This window comes from Bos mutus, chromosome 7 (assembly GCF_027580195.1).
Source record: "Bos mutus isolate GX-2022 chromosome 7, NWIPB_WYAK_1.1, whole genome shotgun sequence".
NCBI classification, from domain to species: domain Eukaryota; kingdom Metazoa; phylum Chordata; class Mammalia; order Artiodactyla; family Bovidae; genus Bos; species Bos mutus.
The window spans coordinates 91,744,954-91,765,246 of NC_091623.1; the positions used below are offsets into that span (position 1 = coordinate 91,744,954).

The following is a 20,293-nucleotide window of genomic DNA, read 5'->3' on the forward strand; positions in this document are numbered from 1 at the left end:
AATGAGAATATAGAGAATTTGAATAAGGGGGTTAACGAGCATGTATGTGTGTGCATATAAAACCACCCAGTAATTGCAAAATGAAAAATCTTTAAAATACGCATGAGCATGTGGTGTATGTAAGAAAATTAAGTGTAATCTGGATCATAAAAGAAATCTCAATGAATCCATGACAAATTTTCATGCATGCATGCTTAGTTCCTCAGTCGTGTCTGACAGCATGTCAGGCTGTGAATGGTTGATTTTTGTAAATGTTCATGAATGTCTGTGTTTATGAAAGGGGTAATATTATAAAATTGCCTGTAAAAGTACTCTGTATATGTCTATTAAGTCTTTTGCCAGTTGTGTTGTTCAAATATTCTGCATTCTTTTTTACTCTTTTTATTTGCTTATTTTATGTGACTGAAAAAGTTATGTTAAAATGTCTCATTGTAAATGAACTGTTTATTTCTTCTTGGATTTTTGTCACATTTTTATTTCATATATTTTTAGGCTTTTTATTTTATTTAGATACTTAACCCAATTTAGATTTGTAATATTTTCCTGTTAAGTGGAAACTTCTAACATTATGAAATAACTCTATCTCTACTTCTGTTGGTGATGAACTGTTTTAGTTTTTGTTTGTCTATGATGTCATTCTTGATAGATATTTTTTCCTTGGGTATGGAATTCTAGGTAAGCATCTCCTTCACTTTGGCACATTAAATTTATCCTACTTTTTGGGTTTCACTGTTGTCTTATTGTGCTCTTTTGTGAGTAATTTCTTATTATTTTTCTTTCAATTTTGCTAATTTTGTCTTCTTTTGTGCCTAATATTCTACTAGAAGTGTCCCTTGAGTTTTATTTTTAGTTATTCTGTTTTTCATTTAAAAATTCTAATATGATTGTTCATATCTGCTGGGTTATTTTAAATTTATTTTACTTCTCTGAAAAGATTTTCAAACTTGCTTTTTATTTCTTTAAATATATTAAATCTCTGATATTTCTACAGTCTGCAGTCTGAAAGTATGTTTCTGCTGAGTGCTGCATCAACTAGTTTTTTTATCACAGCTCCATATTTCCATGTGTTGCAGATTTCCCCTGACTTCTGATGGTCATTACCCTGAAAATAATATTTCTCAGGATATCCTGAGATCTTGTATGAAAGTACCTTCAGGATAGATTTTTATTTACATCTGCCAGTGTCTGAGGGGCTTCCCAGGTGGCTCAGGCGTTAAGAATCTGTCTGCAATGCAGGAAATGCAGGAGATACTGGTTCAATCCCTGGGTCAGGAAGATCTCCTGGGGAAGAGTATGGCAACCCACTCCAGTATTGTTGCCTGGAGAATCCTATGGATAGAGGAGCCTGGCAGGCTACAGTCCATGGGGTCACAGAGAGTCAGACACGACTGAAGTGACTGAACACACACATGCCAGTGTCTGAATGCTACTAGTTGTATGCTACCTTCAGTTCAAGATTTGAGGATCTTTGGAGACTTAGGCTCTATGTATACCCAGCTGAAAATCTACAGGATATCCAGTATCCAATGACAACTTTATAAGACTTTTTTTCCTTTCCTGTTTTCCTTCTGTTTTGGTTGGCTCCAAGTGAAATTTCCCAGCAGTGGATAGGTTTAGTTTTGTTACACCATCTCCTGGAGGGTATGGTCCTTGGGTTCCAGATTACTGTAGTTTGGAGATCCTATAAGATTCCTCTTCTTATGTACTTTCTGGTCCTTAATTTCTGTCTTCCTTATCCTACAAATTATCTGGATTTACAGCCAAGTTTATGTTGGCAGACACTTTCAAAACAAAAAGCAAATTCAAAATTCTGCTCGCCTCTCTGGGTTTAGGTTTCCTCCAGACTTTGTCTTAGCAGTTCTCGCTATCTTATCAGATTTTCAGTGCTTTTAAGATAATTGTTTTAATATTTTATCTAGAATATTTCCTTGCTTTCAGTAAGATGGCTGCTCTGAATAATTTAAGCTTCCATTACCCAAGATTTCATAGTATACAATTTTATCACCAGCATATTAGCATCTAAGTAGTATTGAAATGTTTTATGCTGCTGCTACTGCTAAGTCGCTTCAGTTGTGTCCGACTCTGTGCAACCCCATAGACGGCAGCCCACCAGGCTCCCCCGTCCCTGGGATTCTCCAGGCAAGAACACTGGAGTGGGTTGCCATTGGGGGATTTAAATCTTTTATTACTATTTTGGGCTTCCCAGGTGGCACTAGTGGTAAAGAACCAGCAATTACTGATTTGGGGGAGAAAAGTAATTCGTACATTAGATCTACTATGAACCAAGAGAGCACATGCTTTCACTTAAACATTCAGACAATAACCTATTCTCTGAAAAAGAATACACACACACACACATTACATCTATGTAACTGAGTCACTGTGCTGTATACCTGACACTAACATGACATTGTAAATCAACCATATTTCAATAAAGAGCAAATAAAAACATTCAGATAATAAAATTTTATTAAAGGTGGCACTTGTGACTTTGCTTGACATACAATTTCCATATTTATTTATTCTAGTCACTCCATCTGACATACTTTTTAAAGCATGAGACATTCAAAATGTAGAGACAGATAAGATATAATCCGTAATAGTGAAAGATATGTCAACAATAAACAGGTAAACCATCAATTATAATACAAACAGATTAGAGCTACAATGAAACAAATATATGCTACCCTGGAATGCAGAGGGAAAGCAACTAACTTAGTATGTTGTTTGGTTGAGGGTGGGGACATGTAGAGAGATCTTCCCATGTACGATATCTCTATAGTAGAGGATTAATGGATGATTGGGAGAAAAGTTATGACCAACCTAGAGAGCATATTCAAAAGCAGAGACATTGCTTTGCCAACAAAGGTCCATCTAGTCAAGGCGATGGTTTTTCCAGTGGTCATGTATGGATGTGAGAGTTGGACTGTGAAGAAGGCTGAGCGCCGAAGAATTGATGCTTTTGAACTGTGGTGTTGGAGAAGACTCTTGAGAGTCCCTTGCACTGCAAGGAGATCCAACCAGTCCATTCTGAAGGAGATCAGCCCTGGGTGTTCTTTGGAAGGAATGATGCTAAAGCTGAAACTCCAGTACTTTGGCCACCTCATGCGAAGAGTTGACTCATTGGAAAAGACTCTGATGCTGGGAAGGATTGGGGGCAGGAGGAGAAGGGGACGACAGAGGATGAGATGGCTGGATGGTATCACTGACTCAATGGACGTGAGTCTGAGTGAACTCCGGGAGTTGGTGATGGACAGGGAGGCCTGGCGTGCTGCGATTCATGGGGTCGCAAAGAGTCGGACACGACTGAGTGACTGAACTGAACTGAACTGAAATGGATGATTTGGGAAGCAAGGAGGTAGATTGGTGAACGAGTATTTCAGGCAGAGCAAAACCCATAAAGCCCTAGAGGAATGAGAAAGCATAAAAGAAACTGAAAATACTTTGATTTGGTCAGAAAATATTGTATATGTGTAAGCAAACAAGAAGTTGAGGCTAGAAAAATAAATAAGAATCAGGTAAGATTCTTCAATGTTTAGAATATCAGATTTTACCATTAAGAAATACGTAGCTGATAAGGTTGAGAAAAAAGTTTAAAAAGAACTTTTCCATTAAATAGTACTACATGATCATTGAGATGTTTTATAAAAAGAAATTACCTGTAGTTCCAAAACCTAAGTACAGTCACAATTATATGTTTACAGCTCTTTTAAAAAAAAACCATGTTCCATGTGTATTTTTAAAATAGTTGAAATAATATATAAATAACTTATATATTATAGAATATAGTAAAATGTAGGAAAGTACAGGCATTTTTAAATGATTACGTTTTTATTGAGATATAGTTGATATATAATAATGTATGTTTCAGATGAATAACATAGCAATTCACAGTTTTTAAATGTTGTATTCCATTTGTAGTTATTGTAAAATATTTGCTCTATTCTCTGTGTTGTACAACATATCCTTGTAGCTAATCTGTTTTATATAGTTTGTAGCCCTTAATCCCTACCCATATCTTGCCCCTCTCCTCTTCTCTCTTCCTGCTGGTAACCACTAGTTTGTTCTCTATGAATCTGTTTCTTTTTTGTTATAGAGGTCAACATTTTAGATGACTGTATGATAGTTCATCACAGATAATTTTCCTATGCTGAACATTTGATTCTAGTGTTTATTATAAATGTCACTGCTGTGAACAAGTTTGTACATTGATCTTTGCTTGATTTTCAGATAAATTCCTTAGGAAGATGCATAGAAGACATCCTGCTATTAGCTTGAAAGTTGACATTTTTTGTGTTTTTTAAACTTTAAAAATTCTTTTCATTATCATTTTGGTGGTTATCTTAGGTGTTACAACATAATCCTTGACTTCTCAAAGTCTAATTACTAATTAGTATTTTTAGCTCTTTTTGCTGGATCTATTTCTGTAATAGTTGTGGGTCATGAATTATTCTTACTCAGACATATTATTTTTTGTCCCTATTTCTAGCCACATTTGGGACTATTTTGGAAAATACTGTTCAGTCATGTCCAATAATAATTGCAAGTTAATTAATTAGCTGAGCCAGATTTTGTCTAGTCCCCGGATCAGTAACTAGAAATAACACAGACACCCAGGATGTAAACACCATAACTGCTAATCGTTTCCCATTCCTGCTCTTTTGACTTGAAAAATGTCATGTAATAGATAAAAGGGTTTACATTTGGTTTCTTCTCTTAGAAAGGAGGGCATATTCTATATCTCCATCAAAACCTTTAAAAGATATCTTCTTTAGATTAATGGCAGTAGCCTGAGCAAGACTGTTAATTGTTAATGTGTGTAAGACTAAATGTTCCTCCCAAGCACCTGTCCTCTACCATCAAGGATTATGATTATAATCTCAGAAGATTATAGTCATGTATTTGGATTCATTCTGAATCACAATTGATGACTTGCAATGCCTTTCAACCTTCATTCAACTGAAAATCAAATATATCTGAATTATCATGGCACTCTTTTCACCTCTGTGGAAAGCAGAGAACCTTATAATTTTGAGGACATAGCACTAGTGTTTGCCTCTTTTATGGTGTCTTTCATAATCTATGACACTTGGGCTCAGAAACACTTTGTTCATATATGAGATTTTATCACCAAGCAAGAAGATTTACATAAGTCATTATAGTAAGTGAGGAGTTGATAGTAGTTCACGTTAATATTTGTAGCTATGATATTCTACCTATTTAGATGAACAGGAATAAATTGTGAAAATTTAATCTACAGTTTACGTATATATCAGCTGCCATCTGCCTCACTTAATTTGTCTCTCCTCTGAAATCCACTATTTATTCCTTCTGTGATTCATTTGTAAGTTAATATTTTATCTATAGTTCTCTTGAAATGCCCAATTGAAGGTTGTGCCCTAGAATGGTTTGATGGAATTTACTTTAAGAGCTTTTTTTTTGGTCCATGTGATGGCTGAATATTCTCCTGTTTAACAGCTTATTTGAGGGTTTTTGGAAATACAAGACCAGAAGAAACTTAAATCACATTTTTGTGTTTGAAAATTTTATTTTCTCCTTGTAACATAAATAGACTTTGTTTTACAGCTAAAATAATATTAAAAATATTACACAAAAACTCTAAAATCACCAGGATCCCCCAAGATATTAATCTAAATTTAGACAAGCAGTTAATTATATGTGAGTTCTTTACCACTAGTGCCACCTGGGAAGCCCTTAAGGAAAGGGAATAATTCCTTTTTTTCTTTAAAGGTTGTTATCAAGTACTTCCGGGCTTCCCTAGTAGCTCAGTTGGTAAAGAAACTGCCTGCAATGTGGGAGACCTGGGTTCGATCCCTGGGTTGGGAAGATCCCCTGGAGAAGGGATAGTGCCCACTCCAGTATTCCAGATAATTTGGTCAGGCTTAAAACATAAGGCCAGTTGCCACACTTGTGTAAGAACCTTAAAATTTTATAGTGATATTTTATGGCTTTATTTTTTATCAACTTATTATAGTTATCTTAATAACTATAATGTATTGTTATAATGTATAGTATAGATATAGTTATATCTTAATAGGCTATATCCATTTAAAGTATTTGATTCAGTGAGTTTTGTTCTGAAAAATTGAGGTTTATTATATGCAATATTATATAATTTTCAGGTGTACAACATAGTGATTTACAAGTTTTAAAGGATTTGTTCCATTTATAATTATTATAAAATATTGGCTCTATTTCCTGTGTTGTACTGTATATCCTTGTAGCTTATTTGTTTTATACATAAGAATTTCTCCCTGTTAATCACCTGTCCCTACTTTGCCCTTCCCTCCTCCCCTCTCTGCAGTGCTAACCAGTAATTTGTTCTCTACATCTGTGAGCCTGTTTTTTTTTTTTATTATTATAGTCACTAGTTTATTTTTTAGATTCCCTGATTCAATGCATTTTAGTGATTGTGTACATTCTTGAAATTACCACTAACCTAAAGGTATAGAATATTTTCACCACTCCCAAAAGTGTTCTCTGGTTCTTTTCCAGTTATTTCTCCCTCCAACTCAGGCCTCAAAGAACCACTGATCTGCTTTCAGTTACTATAAATTGATTGCATTTTCTAGAATAATATATAAATGGAATTGTTCAGGAAGAAGTTTTTGTATCTACCTTCTTTAGCTCAGCATACTGATTTTGAGATTCATTCATATTGCTGGGTATTTTCAGTAGTTCATTCCTTTTCATCATTGAGTAGTATACCATTGTAGGATATATGACATTTTTATTGCCTAGTCACCTGTCAATGGAATGTTTTTTCTAATTTTTAGCTATTAAGAAAAAGACTTCTGTGTAGATTGGTTACGTTCTATGGTAGGTTATATTTTAAGAAACCGACACATTGTTTGTCAAAGTGTGCACCATTTCACATGTTCACTAGCAACCATATAGGGGTTCCAGTTGCCCCACATCTTCACAAACGTTTGGCAGTCTTTTTTAAAAAGGTCCTTTATCATAACCATTCTAATGAGTGTGAACCGTTATTCAATTGTGGTTTTAATTAGCATTTCCCTAATGATTTTGTGCATTCTAAAAAATGTGCATCCACTTGTATGTCTTCTCCTATGGAGTATGTTAAAATTATTTTCCCCTTTTTTTATTGGTTTGTGTGCCTCATTATTACTGAATTGTAAAAATCTATATACAAGTCCTATATCAGATATACGTATTGCAGATACTCTCTTCCGTTTACCCGTTCATTTTCTTAATAATGTCCTCTGAAGACCAAAGTTTTAAATTTTCATGATGGTAAACTATTTTTTATTTTATGATTTATGTCTTCTGTGTTCTCCTTAGAAAACTTTTGCTTATTCCAAGTTGACAAAGAATTTTCTCTGTGTTTTCTTCTAGAAGCTTTTAGATTTAGTTCTGTGAGCCATTCAAGCTAATTTCTGTGGATGGTGTGAGGTAATGTAGATTTATTTTTCTCCATTCAAAGGCCATTTATTGAAAAGACCTACTCTTTTCAATTATCATGGCATGTTTATCAAAAATCAATGGACCATATTTTGCTGACCTTATTCTGGACTCTGTTTCATCCCTTTGATCTGTATGTTTTTTCTTTCACCAGGAGTAAATTGTTTTGATATTGTAATTTTCTAAGTTTGGAAATGAGCTGTATAATATTCCTTAGGATTTTCTAATTGTATCATCTGGAAATAGAGACTTCTTTCTTCCAGGATTACATTAATATTTTTCTTTGTTACTTAATAGCAATGGCTAGGACCTATAGTCTCGGAGAAGGCAACGGCAACCCACTCCAGTACTCTTGCCTGGAAAATCCCATGGACGGAGGAGCCTGGTAGGCTGCAGTCCATGAGGTCACTAAGAGTTGGACACGACTGAGCGACTTCACTTTCACTTTTCACTTTCATGCATTGGAGAAGGAAATGGCACCCCACTCCAGTGTTCTTGACTGGAGAATCCCAGGGATGGGGGAGCCTGGTGGGCTGCTGTCTATGGGGTCGCACAGAGTCGGACACGACTGAAGCGACTTAGCAGCAGCAGCAGCAGCACCAGGACCTATAGTACAGTAGTGAATAGAAGTGATAAGAGCAGGCATCCTTGCTTTATTTCCAACTTTAGGGCAAAAGTATTCAATATTTCACCATTAAGTATTATGGAAGTCATAGATTTTTTATAAATACTTTATCAAATTGAGGAAATTCCTCCCTCTGGATTGTTCAGAATTTTATCATGAGTAGTTACTGAATTTTGTCAAACTTTTTTTCCACATCAGTTGAAGTGAAAATAAAGTTTTCTTCTTTAACCTACGAATATGGTAAATTATACTGATTGTTTTTGAATGTTGAAACAACCTTTCATTCCTGGGATAAACCTTAGACATGATTATTGTCTTTAAGCATATTGTTGGATTAGATTTGCTAATATTTTGTTATTTTTACATCCGTGTTTGTACAAGATATCTTTATGTGATTTTCTCATTTTTTTCTTTTCTATTCTTTCTGTTGTGATATCTTTGTCAGGCTGTGCTATTATCTGACCCAATAAAAAGACTTCAATTTCTTTGATAGATTTTTAAATTAAAAATGGAAACACTATTCATATATTTATTTCATCTTGAGGTAGTCTTAAGATGTATTTTTCAAATAATTTGTCTGTTTCTTCCAATTTGTTATGTTTGTTAGCACAAAATTATTAATAGTATTCTCTCATCTTTTAATGTCTGTGTAGTCTATAGTAATAGCATTCCTTTTATTCCTGGTAGTGATGATTTGTGTTCTGTTTTTTTCTTGACCAGTCTAGCTTGAAGTTTATCAATGTTGTCGATCTTTTCAAAGAGCCAGCTTTTGACCTTTTTGATGCATTTTCTATTATTTTTCTGCTTTCTGTTTTATTTTCTTCATCTTTATTATTTGAACTCTTCTATGACTTTAAGTTTACTTTGCTCCTTTTTACATTTTTTGGGTGCATTTTTCTATATCCTTTAGGTATATTCTATATCTAATTTTAAAATTCTTTCTAATAGAAAAAATTAAGGCTACAAATTCCCCTCTAAAACCTGTTTATTTGCATTCAACAAATTTTGATATATTGTATTTTTATTTTTGCTCATTTTAAAATATGTTCAATTTCCCTCTGATTTATTCTTTTGCCCTTTGATTACTTAGGAGTGTCTTTAAGTTTACAAGTATTTGTGGTTTTCCTAGCTATCTTATTACTTTTGATTTCTAGTCAATTCTGTTTTGTTCAAAGCAGATACTCTTCCTAATTTCAGTCTTTTGAGGTTTATTTGGTAAAGTGTTTGACTGCAATGTGTGAGACCAGGCTTCGATCCCTGGGTCGGGAACATCCCATGGAGAAGGAAATGGCAACCCACTTCCAGTACTCTTGCCTGGAAAATTCCATGGACAGAGGAGCGTGGTGGGCTACAGTCCATGAGGTCGCAAAGAGCTGGACATGACTGAGTGATTTCACTTTCTTTTTATGTCTCAGTATACAGTCTATCTTGGTGAATGTACCAAATGTACTTTAAAAGAATGTGTATTCTGCAGTTGTCAGGTGTAGTGATTTACAAGTTATAAGTAATTATTTAGGTCTTATTTTTGTGTAGTTGCTCTGAGAGCAGTGTTAAAGTATTTATTATTATTATTGTTCTCCCTTTAATTGTGTCCATTTTTGCTTCATGCATTGTGAGGCTCTACTATTAGGCATATGTATACATTTATGATTATTACAATCTTCCTGATTTACTGATCTTTCTATTTTTATGAAATATCTCTTTGTTGCTCAGATCATGAACTCCTTATTGAGATATTCAGACTTAAATTGAAGAAAGTGGGGAAAACCACTAGACCATCCAGGTATGACCTCAATCAAATCCCTTATGATTATACAGTGGAAGTAAGAAATAGATTTAAGGGACTAGATCTGACAGAGTGCCTGATGAACTATGGACATAAGTTCGTGACATTGTACAGGAGACAGGGATCAAGACCATCCCCAAGAAAAAGAAATGCAAAAAAGCAAAATGGCTGTCTGAGGAGGCCTTACAAATAGCTATGAAAAGAAGAGAAGCAAAAAGCAAAGGAGAAAAGGAAACATATACCCATTTGAATGCAGAGTTCCAAAGAATAGCAAGGAGAGATAAGAAAGCCTTTCTCAGCAATCAATGCAAAGAAATAGAGGAAAACAATAGAATGGGAAAGACTAGAGATCTCTTCAAGAAAATTAGAGATACCAAAGGAACATTTCATGCAAAGATGGGCTCAATAAAGGACAGAAATGGTATGGCCTAACAGAAGCAGAAGATATTAAGAAGAGGTGGCAAGAATACACAGAAGAACTGTACAAAAAACATCTTCATGACCCAGATAATCATATTGGTGTGATCATTCACCTAGAGCGAGACATCCTGGTATGTAAAGTCAAGTGGGCTTTAGGAAGCATCACTACGAACAAAGCTAGTGGAGGTGATGGAATTCCAGGTGAGCTATTTCAAATCCTGAAAGATGATGCTGTGAAAGTGCTGCACTCAATATGCCAGCAAATTTGGAAAACTCAGCAGTGGCCACAGGACTGGAAAAGGTCAGTTTTCATTCCAATCCCAAAGAAAGGCAGTGCCAAAGAATGTTCAAACTACCACACAATTGCACTCATCTCACACGCTAGTAAAGTAATGCTCAAAATTCTCAAGCCAGGCTTCAGCAATACATGAACCATGAACTTCCAGATGTTCAAGCTGTTTTAGAAAAGGCAGAGGAACCAGAGATCAAATTGCCAACATCCGCTGGATCATTGAAAAAGCAAGAGAGTTCCAGAAAAACATCTATTTCTGCTTTATTGACTACACCAAAGCCTTTGACTGTGTGGATCACAATAAACTGTGGAAAATTCTGAAAGAGATGGGAATACCAGACCACCTGACCTGCCTCTTGAGAAATCTGTATGCAGGTCAGGAAGCAACAGTTAGAACTGGACATGGAACAACAGACTGGTTCCAATAGGAAAAGGAGTACGTCAAGGCTGTATATTGTCACCCTGCTTATTTAACTTACATGCAGAGTACATCATGAGAAATGCTGGACTGGGAGAAACACAAGTTGGAATCAAGATTGCTGGGAGAAATATCAATAACCTCAGATATGCAGATGACACTACCCTTATGGCAGAAAGTGAAGAGGAACTCAAAAGCCTCTTGAAAGTGAAAGTGTAGAGTGAAAAAGTTGGCTTAAAGCTCAACATTCAGAAAACGAAGATCATGGCATCCGGTCCCACCACTTCATGGGAAATAGATGGGGAAACAGTGGAAACAGTGTCAGACTTTATTTTTCCGGGCTCCAAAATCACTACAGATGGTGACTGCAGCCATGAAATTAAAAGACGCTTACTCCTTGGAAGGAAAGTTATGACCAACCTAGATAGCATATTCAAAAGCAGAGGCATTACTTTGCCAACAAAGGTTCATCTAGTCAAGGCAATGGTTTTTCCAGTGGTCATGTATGGATGTGAGAGTTGGACTGTGAAGAAGGCTGAGTGCCGAAGTATTGATGCTTTTGAACTGTGGTGTTGGAGAAGACTCTTGAAAGTCCCTTGGACTGCAAGGAGATCCAATCAGTCCATTCTGAAGGAGATCAGCCCTGGGTGTTCTTTGGAAGGAATGATGCTAAAGCTGAAACTCCAGTACTTTGGCCACCTCACACGAAGAGTTGACTCATTGGAAAAGACTCTGATGCTGGGAGGGATTGGGGGCAGGAGGAGAAGGGGACGACAGAGGATGAGATGGCTGGGTGGCATCACTGACTCGATGGACGTGAGTCTGAGTGAACTCCAGGAGTTGGTGATGGACAGGGAGGCCTGGCGTGCTGTGATTCATGGGGTCACAAAGAGTCAGACACGACTGAGCGACTGAACTGAACTGAATACTCTTTTTTGAAGCATATTTTATCTGATATTAAATTGGCCATTGCAGTATAATATTTACTGTGTGCATGGCATATCTCTTCTCATCCATTTACTTTCTGTTTCTTTACATTTAAAATGTGTCCTTGTAGAAAGAATATGTTTTGTTCTTGTTCTTTTATTCATCTTGGTAACTGTTATCTTTTGATTGAAGTTAATTTGTGTGATTATTGATATGTTTGAATTTGTATTCTCTAATATATTGTCTTTAATTTTCCACTATGAATTTGTTCTTTTGGTTTTCCTTGTCTCTTTTGAATTATTTGAATATTCTTTAGAATTCTGTTTAATTTTTGGATATACATATTTTTAGTTAAATATATTTGCATATTTTAGTTGTTGCTCTAAGGATTATAGTATGTATCTTAACTTCTATCAGTTTACTTAGAGTTACTTGTGTTCTACTTTCATAGAACATAGTAACATAGTAACCTGTAACCATATAAAATTGTTCAGCTTCTCTCATGTCATTGCTTACACTATAGTTTTCATTTGTATTAAACTTAAACAATATTAAACCAAGACACAAGGTACAGTTATAAATTTTGCTTAGTCATTATGTGCTTTAGAGAAGTTAAGAAGATAAAAAGTCATTTTTATTCATCCAGACATTTAGCATTTTCAGTGCAGTTATTTGTTTCCAAAGAGTCTAATTTCCCTGTAGTATCTTTTCACTTCAGCCTGAAAAAGCTTAATGTGTATCTGCTGCAGTGATTTCTCTTAGTTTTCTTTATTGGAAAATATATTTATTTCTACTGCATTTTTGACTGATAAAGAGTTCTGAATTGATAGTTTTTTCTTTCCTTCAGCATTTTAAAGATTTTATTCCACTGTCTTTTAACCTCTGTGTTTTCTTTTATTTATTTTTGGCTGCACTGGGTCTTTGCTTTGCATGGGTTTTCTCTAGTTATGGAGAGCAAGGGCTACTCTTCATTGCAGTGCAAGGGCTTTGCCTCGTGGTAGCTACTCTTGTTGCAGAGCACAGGCCCTAGAGTGCTGGCTAATAGTTGTGACACACGGGCTTAGTTGTTCTGCAGCATGTGGAATCTTCCTAGATGAGGGATTGAACCTATGTCTCCTGCATTGGCAGGTGGATTCTTACCCACTGTGCCACCAGGGAAGACCTTAAACTCTGTGTTTTCTGATGAGAAGTCTACAATCATTTAAGTCATTGTTACCTTTCTATGATACGATTGTTTTTGTTACCTTTTTTGGGGGGGTAAGGTGTACTGATTTCAAGGTTTTCTACTTATCTTTGGTTCAGAAATTTGACTATGATGTGCTTGCTTGTGGTTTTCTTCATATTTACCCTGTTTGGGATTACCTGAGTTTACTAAACCTGTAAATTTATGTCTTTCACCAAATCTGGAAAAATTTTTGTCCTTAATTCCTAATAAAGTGAAATATTTTTTGGCTCTATTCTCTGTTTTCTCTCTTTCTGAACTCTATCACCTACATATGAAACTTTTGAATATTTTCTGATTTTATCATTGTAGAGTTTAACTTTTGTCCTTAATAGTCATATTTCTATATCCTCATATATAGGAATATATGTCCTATATTCTCTATATATCCTATATTCTATTCTAGAATATTCTTACATTGTCATGTAGGTCTGTGAGGCTCTGTTTATTTGATTTCAATTCGTTCTGTCTCTCCTTCAGATTTGATCATTTCTCTTACTCTAATTTCAGGTTCACTGACTTTTTCTTCTAGTATCTCCACTCTTCTATTAAGCCTACTCAATGAATTTTTATTTCATGATATTTTAGTACTAGTATTTCCACTGGGTTCTTTTTTAATATTTTCTATGCTCAGATTTTCTTTATTTTCATTCATTACCAGCATGGTGCTCTTCATGTTATTAAATATAGTTAGAGTAGCTACCTTAAAGTCATGGTCTGCTAATTTCAACTCCTGCATCATCTCAGGTTTCATTTCCTGGTGGTCTTTACCCTTGAAAACACATCACATTTTACTAGTTGTTTGTATGCTACATAATTTTGAATGTATCCTGGATATTATAAGTGTTGTGGAGACTCTGTACTGTGTTACATTTTTCTGAAGGGTGTTCATGTTTTTGTTTTAGGAGAGAATAAATGATTAGACTGAAAATACAAAACTTCTCTGGCTTGTGATGGGCAGTAGTTCAAATTTAAGTTTAGTTCTTTTAGCTGTAGCCTTGGTTTTCTATATGTGTTAAGGGGTGTACAGAGATGTGTGAAGAATTCCCTTTATCTGGCTCTCTCCACTTAAGGATCTTTCTCTCCTCCAATTGTTGTGGTTGCTACTAACTCTTCATTATTCCTCATGCCTGAGAAAATGAGGTCTATCTGTCAGAGCTCTAGCTTCCTCATGTTGTGCCACAACCATGGCCTGTCCTCAGAGCAAAGCAACAAAAACAGGAAGCTCACACCATGCTAAACCCTTTCTCCAAATTTTGGCTCCCCACCAGATCTCCTTGCTTTTGTTTACTCTCAGGAGCCCTCAGAAAGTTACTGTATGTATTCGTTCAGAAGGCCTATCATGAGCTTAGTTAGGTATACTGGATTCAGCTTCAGACCTTTTCTTTAAAGATTTTACTTAAATATCACATTAATCCAGGAATTAAACTTAATAATTTATTTATCTCCAGATAAAGGGTTGAATGAATGTTTGAGAGAGTTAGATATCAAGAAATGTATTTTCTTTTCTTAAATATTCTTTATTTTTTAAATTATGAAAGTATGATAACACATTTACAAGAGACTTGGAAAATACATAACAAAGTTACATACAGTTCCACTATATATTATAATTATTTTTAAGTAGATAAATTAAGATTTTTAGTTGGAGTTTAAATATCCAGCTCTCAAAAATTAATAGAATGAACAGACAGAAAAGTAGAAGGATATAGTAGACCCGAAAGCACTATTAAGCAATTCAATATAATTAAGATTTATACAGCTAAGGAATGTATATTCTTAAAGGAACAACTTCTAACCCTACTGGATATAGGGTAAAAATGACATAAAAACACTGTGATGTGGGGACTTCCCTTGTGGTCCAGTGGTTAAGACTTCACACTGCCAGTGCAGAAGGCATAGGTTCTGGTTGGGGAACTAAGTTCCACATGCCATGCAGTGCGACCAAAAGATAAAAATAAATAAGTAAAAACAGTATGATGAAACAAGTCAGCTTAAGTGAAATAAATTCAAAGAAGTAAGCTAACTTTCTCAATGAGAATTTAGGTGTAATTTATAGGAGTAATATGAAATAATTATGAGACCTTTTATAAGGAAAACAAAATATTGCTGTGAACATGATTCTGTGTTTCTTTACTGTATTATGAACTAAGAATTTTAAAGACAAATTAGAAGTAATGAATTGGCACTTTTACTATTGATTGTGAGTGTAAATTGGCACAGAAATTTAGGAAAGCATTTTGCCATGTCTGATTAAAATTTATATGTGCATACTTTTAACTAAGCACCTCTCAAAATAAACACATAAGCACATACATACATGCACACACTTTCAGAAATACACCTAAATATTCAATCATATAGTAAAAATAAATTATGAAGTATTCATAATGGCTGAATATTATACAGCCACTACCAGGAGTAAAACAGCGTTATCTGGGGAATTCCCTGGCTGTCCAGTGGTTGGAACTCTGTGCTTTCACTGCCAAGGACCCGGGTTCAATCTGGGTCAGAGAACTGGGATTTCGCAGGTAGCACCACAGGGCCAAAAAACAAAACAAATAAACAAAACCCCCCAGAGTTATCTGTGGTGACATCATAAATGTTAAGTAAAAATAAACGGTAGTATGTAGAATGTGGTTACACTTGGGCAATATATATAATGTACATATTTATGTATACATAAAAGTCTGGAGGAATATACAATTATCTATTAATGATGTAGTGTACAGGAGAATGGGATTTGAAGGGACTTTCACTTTTTTTTGCCTTTTCTGGATGAATTGAGTTTTGTACAAGCAGCATGTATTTTTTAATGTTATTGAACCTAAATAAAATAAATAGAAAACCAAGAAAAAAAATAAAATTTCATGTAGGAAATATAACCAAAATTTACATCTTTTTAAAACCTAAAAGTATGGACATACTATATTCACTTATTCAAAAAGCACATACATATACAATAAAAGCTTTTTACAGCAGTATAACAAATATACTTTTACTTGCTAGTGATCCCCAGATGTTTTTTCCTTAGTTGATTATAATATAACTTTAATATAATAAATAAATTAAAAGTATATGAGATACCAGGAAAGTGCATCAGAGCTTTAGTGTTTAGTTCTTGTCACAAAGTAAATTTTCAATAAATTTTGAATGAATGAAAAGGTTCCCAATATCAGAAAAAAAGAATTTTTCTTTTAATAAGAATGACTGAGATTGTTCAGCTCTGAATTATTTCTCCAAATAAGATTCTGACACCCTAACATAAGGCAGTTTTCTTGTTTACAAATTATGAGCCTTAATAGTAAAATAGCATATAGATAAAATAAATGGAAATACAGTGCAGTCACATATTACTCTAGGGTTAGGGTCCAAAGTGTATGTGTGTGGTGAATAACATGTTTAATTAGTAAAAACTTGCAAATCACATAAATCTTTCCAAGTACATTTTCCCTAGTTGTATTGGTACCACTTTAAAGAGAAATTCTTATGTATGCTAAAGTTTAAGATTACTAAACTCATCTAAATTAGGGAACAAAAGAAATTTTTTTATCTGGATATTCAGACTTTTCTGCCATTAAGATAAATGATGAATGAGGATTGATGGAGGATTATAAAGTGCTCCTGCTTGCCTATAAGGTTTATTCCATTTGCTTTTTAATGTTAGCTCAGTAACCTTGATGCATATACAAATTCTTTAATGAGAATTAAATTTGATAATTTAATTTGGCTATGTATTGTAACATTATTGAATTTCTCCATGATTTTTTAAAAAATATATTGGGGGGAAATAAGCATAGGGAATAATCCATGATAATTTAATTTTCTGTCCCTACCCCCAACCTAAAATTGCCAGGTTCTCAGAATTATAGCTAGTTTCTCATCCAGGGTGTGTACTCAGGAAACTCATGGTCTTATTTTTTCAGGGTTGCAGCTACTTTCTTAACACATCATTGTTGACACTTGGAAAGAAGGACTTTTTTGTAATTTGAAAATCCTCTTTATTTTTCAACTCCTGCTAGCTTAAGGAGCACTAAACCTACATATCCTAGGAGACATATCTGTCTAGTATATCCTATGTATACACTGATTTATGAACCAATAAATGTTTCATATACAGTTGAGATTTCAAATGAGCTTATGATAATTGGATCAGAGGAATAGTAGTCTAGCTTAAGAGTATAGCGGAAAACCAATCATGGGAGGCTATGATGAAATTTTAATTATAAAGGATATTGAATATCTTAAGGTGACAGTTCTGTTATAATAGATGTAACGTTGAACTTGAAAGGGAGAAAGTGAGATTTTCCCCCCTGCTGCTGCTGCTGCTAAGTCGCTTCAGTTGTGTCCGACTCTGTGCAACCCCATTGACAGCAGCCCACCAGGCTCCCCTGTCCCTGGGATTCTCCAGGCAAGAACAGTGGAGTGGGTTGCCATTTCCTTCTCCAATGCATGAAAGTGAAGAGTGAAAGTGAAGTCTCTTAGTCATATCCAACTCTTAGCGACTCCATGGACTGCAGCCTACCAGGCTCCTTCGTCCATGGGATTTTCCAGGTAAGAGTACTGGAGTGGGGTGCCATTGATCTGCTTGAAACCAACTCTTATTTCTAGTAAATTATCAAACCATTCTGTGCTTCGGTTTTATATCTTCATTAAGGTTACTACCTTATTGTCTTTGGTTTACTGAGTTTATTGAAAAATTCCCCAATAGATTTAGATAAAGAAAAAGTCTCAAGTTAAAGTGTTAACTAATTGGAAAGTTTGGTATGCATGTGTGTATACATATTTTTCTACTCAGGGCTGGAAGGCTAAAGTAGGCATTAACCCACTTCAAGTTGTAGATGTATAAATTAAATGATATTAAGATCTTTTTTTTTTTAATGTAGAAAAGCAATGTATTCCATTATAAGCACTTACACAGTTAGTCATGGAGAGTAACAGGCCTGCTGTGAAACAGGTCACCCAAAATTGAGATGGTATCAAACTAGTGGTCAAGGACTAACTCCTTAAAAAAAAAAAAGCAACTCTTATCCAGGATTAATTTAATTTTAAAAACAAATACAAGCTATTGAATCACTCTTCTCAACTTAACTGGACAGTCTACCTGTGGTATAACTGTCAGGTAAAAACATGGTTTTACAACCATGTTGTAAAGGGAATACCTTTACAACTTGGTATTCCCAAGTTTTTTTAAAAAACCATTTCACAGAAAGTAAAGAAATAATATTAAAACAGCTCAAGAAATACACTAACAAGCAAAAATATATGGGGAAGGAGGAACACATTGTTTTGACTTAACTGAAGAAACTGAGAGGGGACTGGTCTGTGTAAGAAAATGTGCATCCTGGAAAGCTCGGCATGTAGGAATTTGTATGACTTGAATCTCCTCTATTTCCTGAATAAAAACAACATCTTGTAGTATTTATACTTCATGGCTCAGACACCTATGTCACTTGGCTCTATTTCTTACTCACTTTAGCCTTTACTTAAATGAGTCTGAAAAACTTGGGGGTATAGCATAAGAAGAAAAATAACCGCACACAATACTCCCCCTTTTTTGTGGCTACTTTTAGACCTCTGTTACTAGAAAATTCCTAAAGAAAATTTAAGTATAAGTCTGTGGCTCTGCTGAATCAAGAAGCCACCAGTTAATGTTTAGAAAATACCTTCTGTTTGGACTAATAACATTGTTGATAGAATTTATTATAGAGGGATAACCAAACAAAGTCTGTGTCTCAAAACCAGTGTTAAATCAGTCTCAGAGTTGAGAGAAAGAACAGGGGACTCCAAAAAGTGCAGACATGATCTAAGATCCTTGTCCTTCTGGAGCCACACTTTCTTCAGGGTCTTCATCATTATAAATGTTCTCTGCCATTTGCCACACTTGCATGATATTGTCTTCTGATACAGAACAAATCACCCAAGGTTTGTTGGGATTCCAGGAGAAATCAGATATCTTGGCAGTGTGACCACCATAAATAAACAATTCTGGTGGCCCATCTTCTGCATCTTCTGGGGATTGTCCCTCTCTAATTTTGCTTAAATCCCAGACATGCAGTCTATGATCAGTACCACTGGAAGCCAAAATAGTCTCATTGTGAGGTGACCACTGAACCTGGAATATTTCATCCTTATGTGATTCAAAGGAATGCAACTTAAGTTTCAGATTTCTCAGATCCCACAGAGCAACAGTCTTGTCAGCTGATCCTGTGGCAAGAATGAACTCACTATAAGGACTGAAAGAAAGGCAGTTCACTTCAGCAGTGTGAGCATCAACTGAGTGGCTTGGCTTGGAAGTATTGTTAGAATGAGTATCCCAGATATTAAGTTTCTGATCATCAGCAACTGACCCAAAGAGGACTCATGGAGCAGATGCCAAGAGACATCCTCTACTACTGCCGTGTGCCCTGTGAAGATGGTCTTCGCATCCACAACTTTCCCTTTCTTTGGAACAGCACTGATGGCCCACAGGCAGGCAGTGTGATCATCTGAAACACTCAGTAGGTGCCCACTGAGATTTGGGTTCCAAGAAAGCCTGTAGCCTTCCTTCTGATGTCCACAGAGTTGCAAGTCTGGGTTGCACTCTCCAGAAGTGTCTGGTTTAGAAGGATGTTTTGTATAGCCAAAACCAAGAACATCACTGGATGGAGTCTTTGTTGCAATGATGCAAGGGTTCTGGGGTGTATAGCATGCCCTGTTTACCTCTCCTTCAAGGTTGATCTTGATTTCTAATACAATTTTTCCACTAACTGAGCCCAAACCCCCAAATTCTCCTTTTTCACTGTTTTTGTGTGAAGCATCAAACTGAGCATTATGGTTAGCGAGCTGCATGCTGGCTATCACAAGGTGGTTTTGTTCATCTGACGTGTGTGTGTCCCCATGACAAGTCGATGAATACTGAAATCTTTCCCTTCTGGTCTGGTTACATCTGGAAGCCACTGTGCAGTTAGGCTAGGCCACTCCAGAGCATAGGTCATCACCAAATTGTAAAGAAAAGGAGTGTTCTTTTTCCATATTTTGTATTCTTCATTGATCACACATTCTTCTACTGCGTCATCAAAGGCTGCTTCCTTGTCGGCCATGGAGGGTAGGCAAGCTGGTGGGGATCCTGTGATTTTAAGATCTTTGAGACCATTAGATCAGAGACGCTAAATAAATAG

General features: G+C 35.4%; 1 protein-coding gene and 1 pseudogene across 6 annotated transcripts in view; one reads left to right on the forward strand and one right to left on the reverse strand.

The window, feature by feature from the left end:
* Positions 1-20,293, forward strand: part of LOC102266009 (protocadherin alpha-C2) — a 209,522-nt gene that overhangs the window by 128,643 nt on the left and 60,586 nt on the right. The window lies entirely within an intron of this gene.
* LOC102265721 (histone-binding protein RBBP4 pseudogene) lies at positions 18,931-20,215 on the reverse strand (annotated as a pseudogene).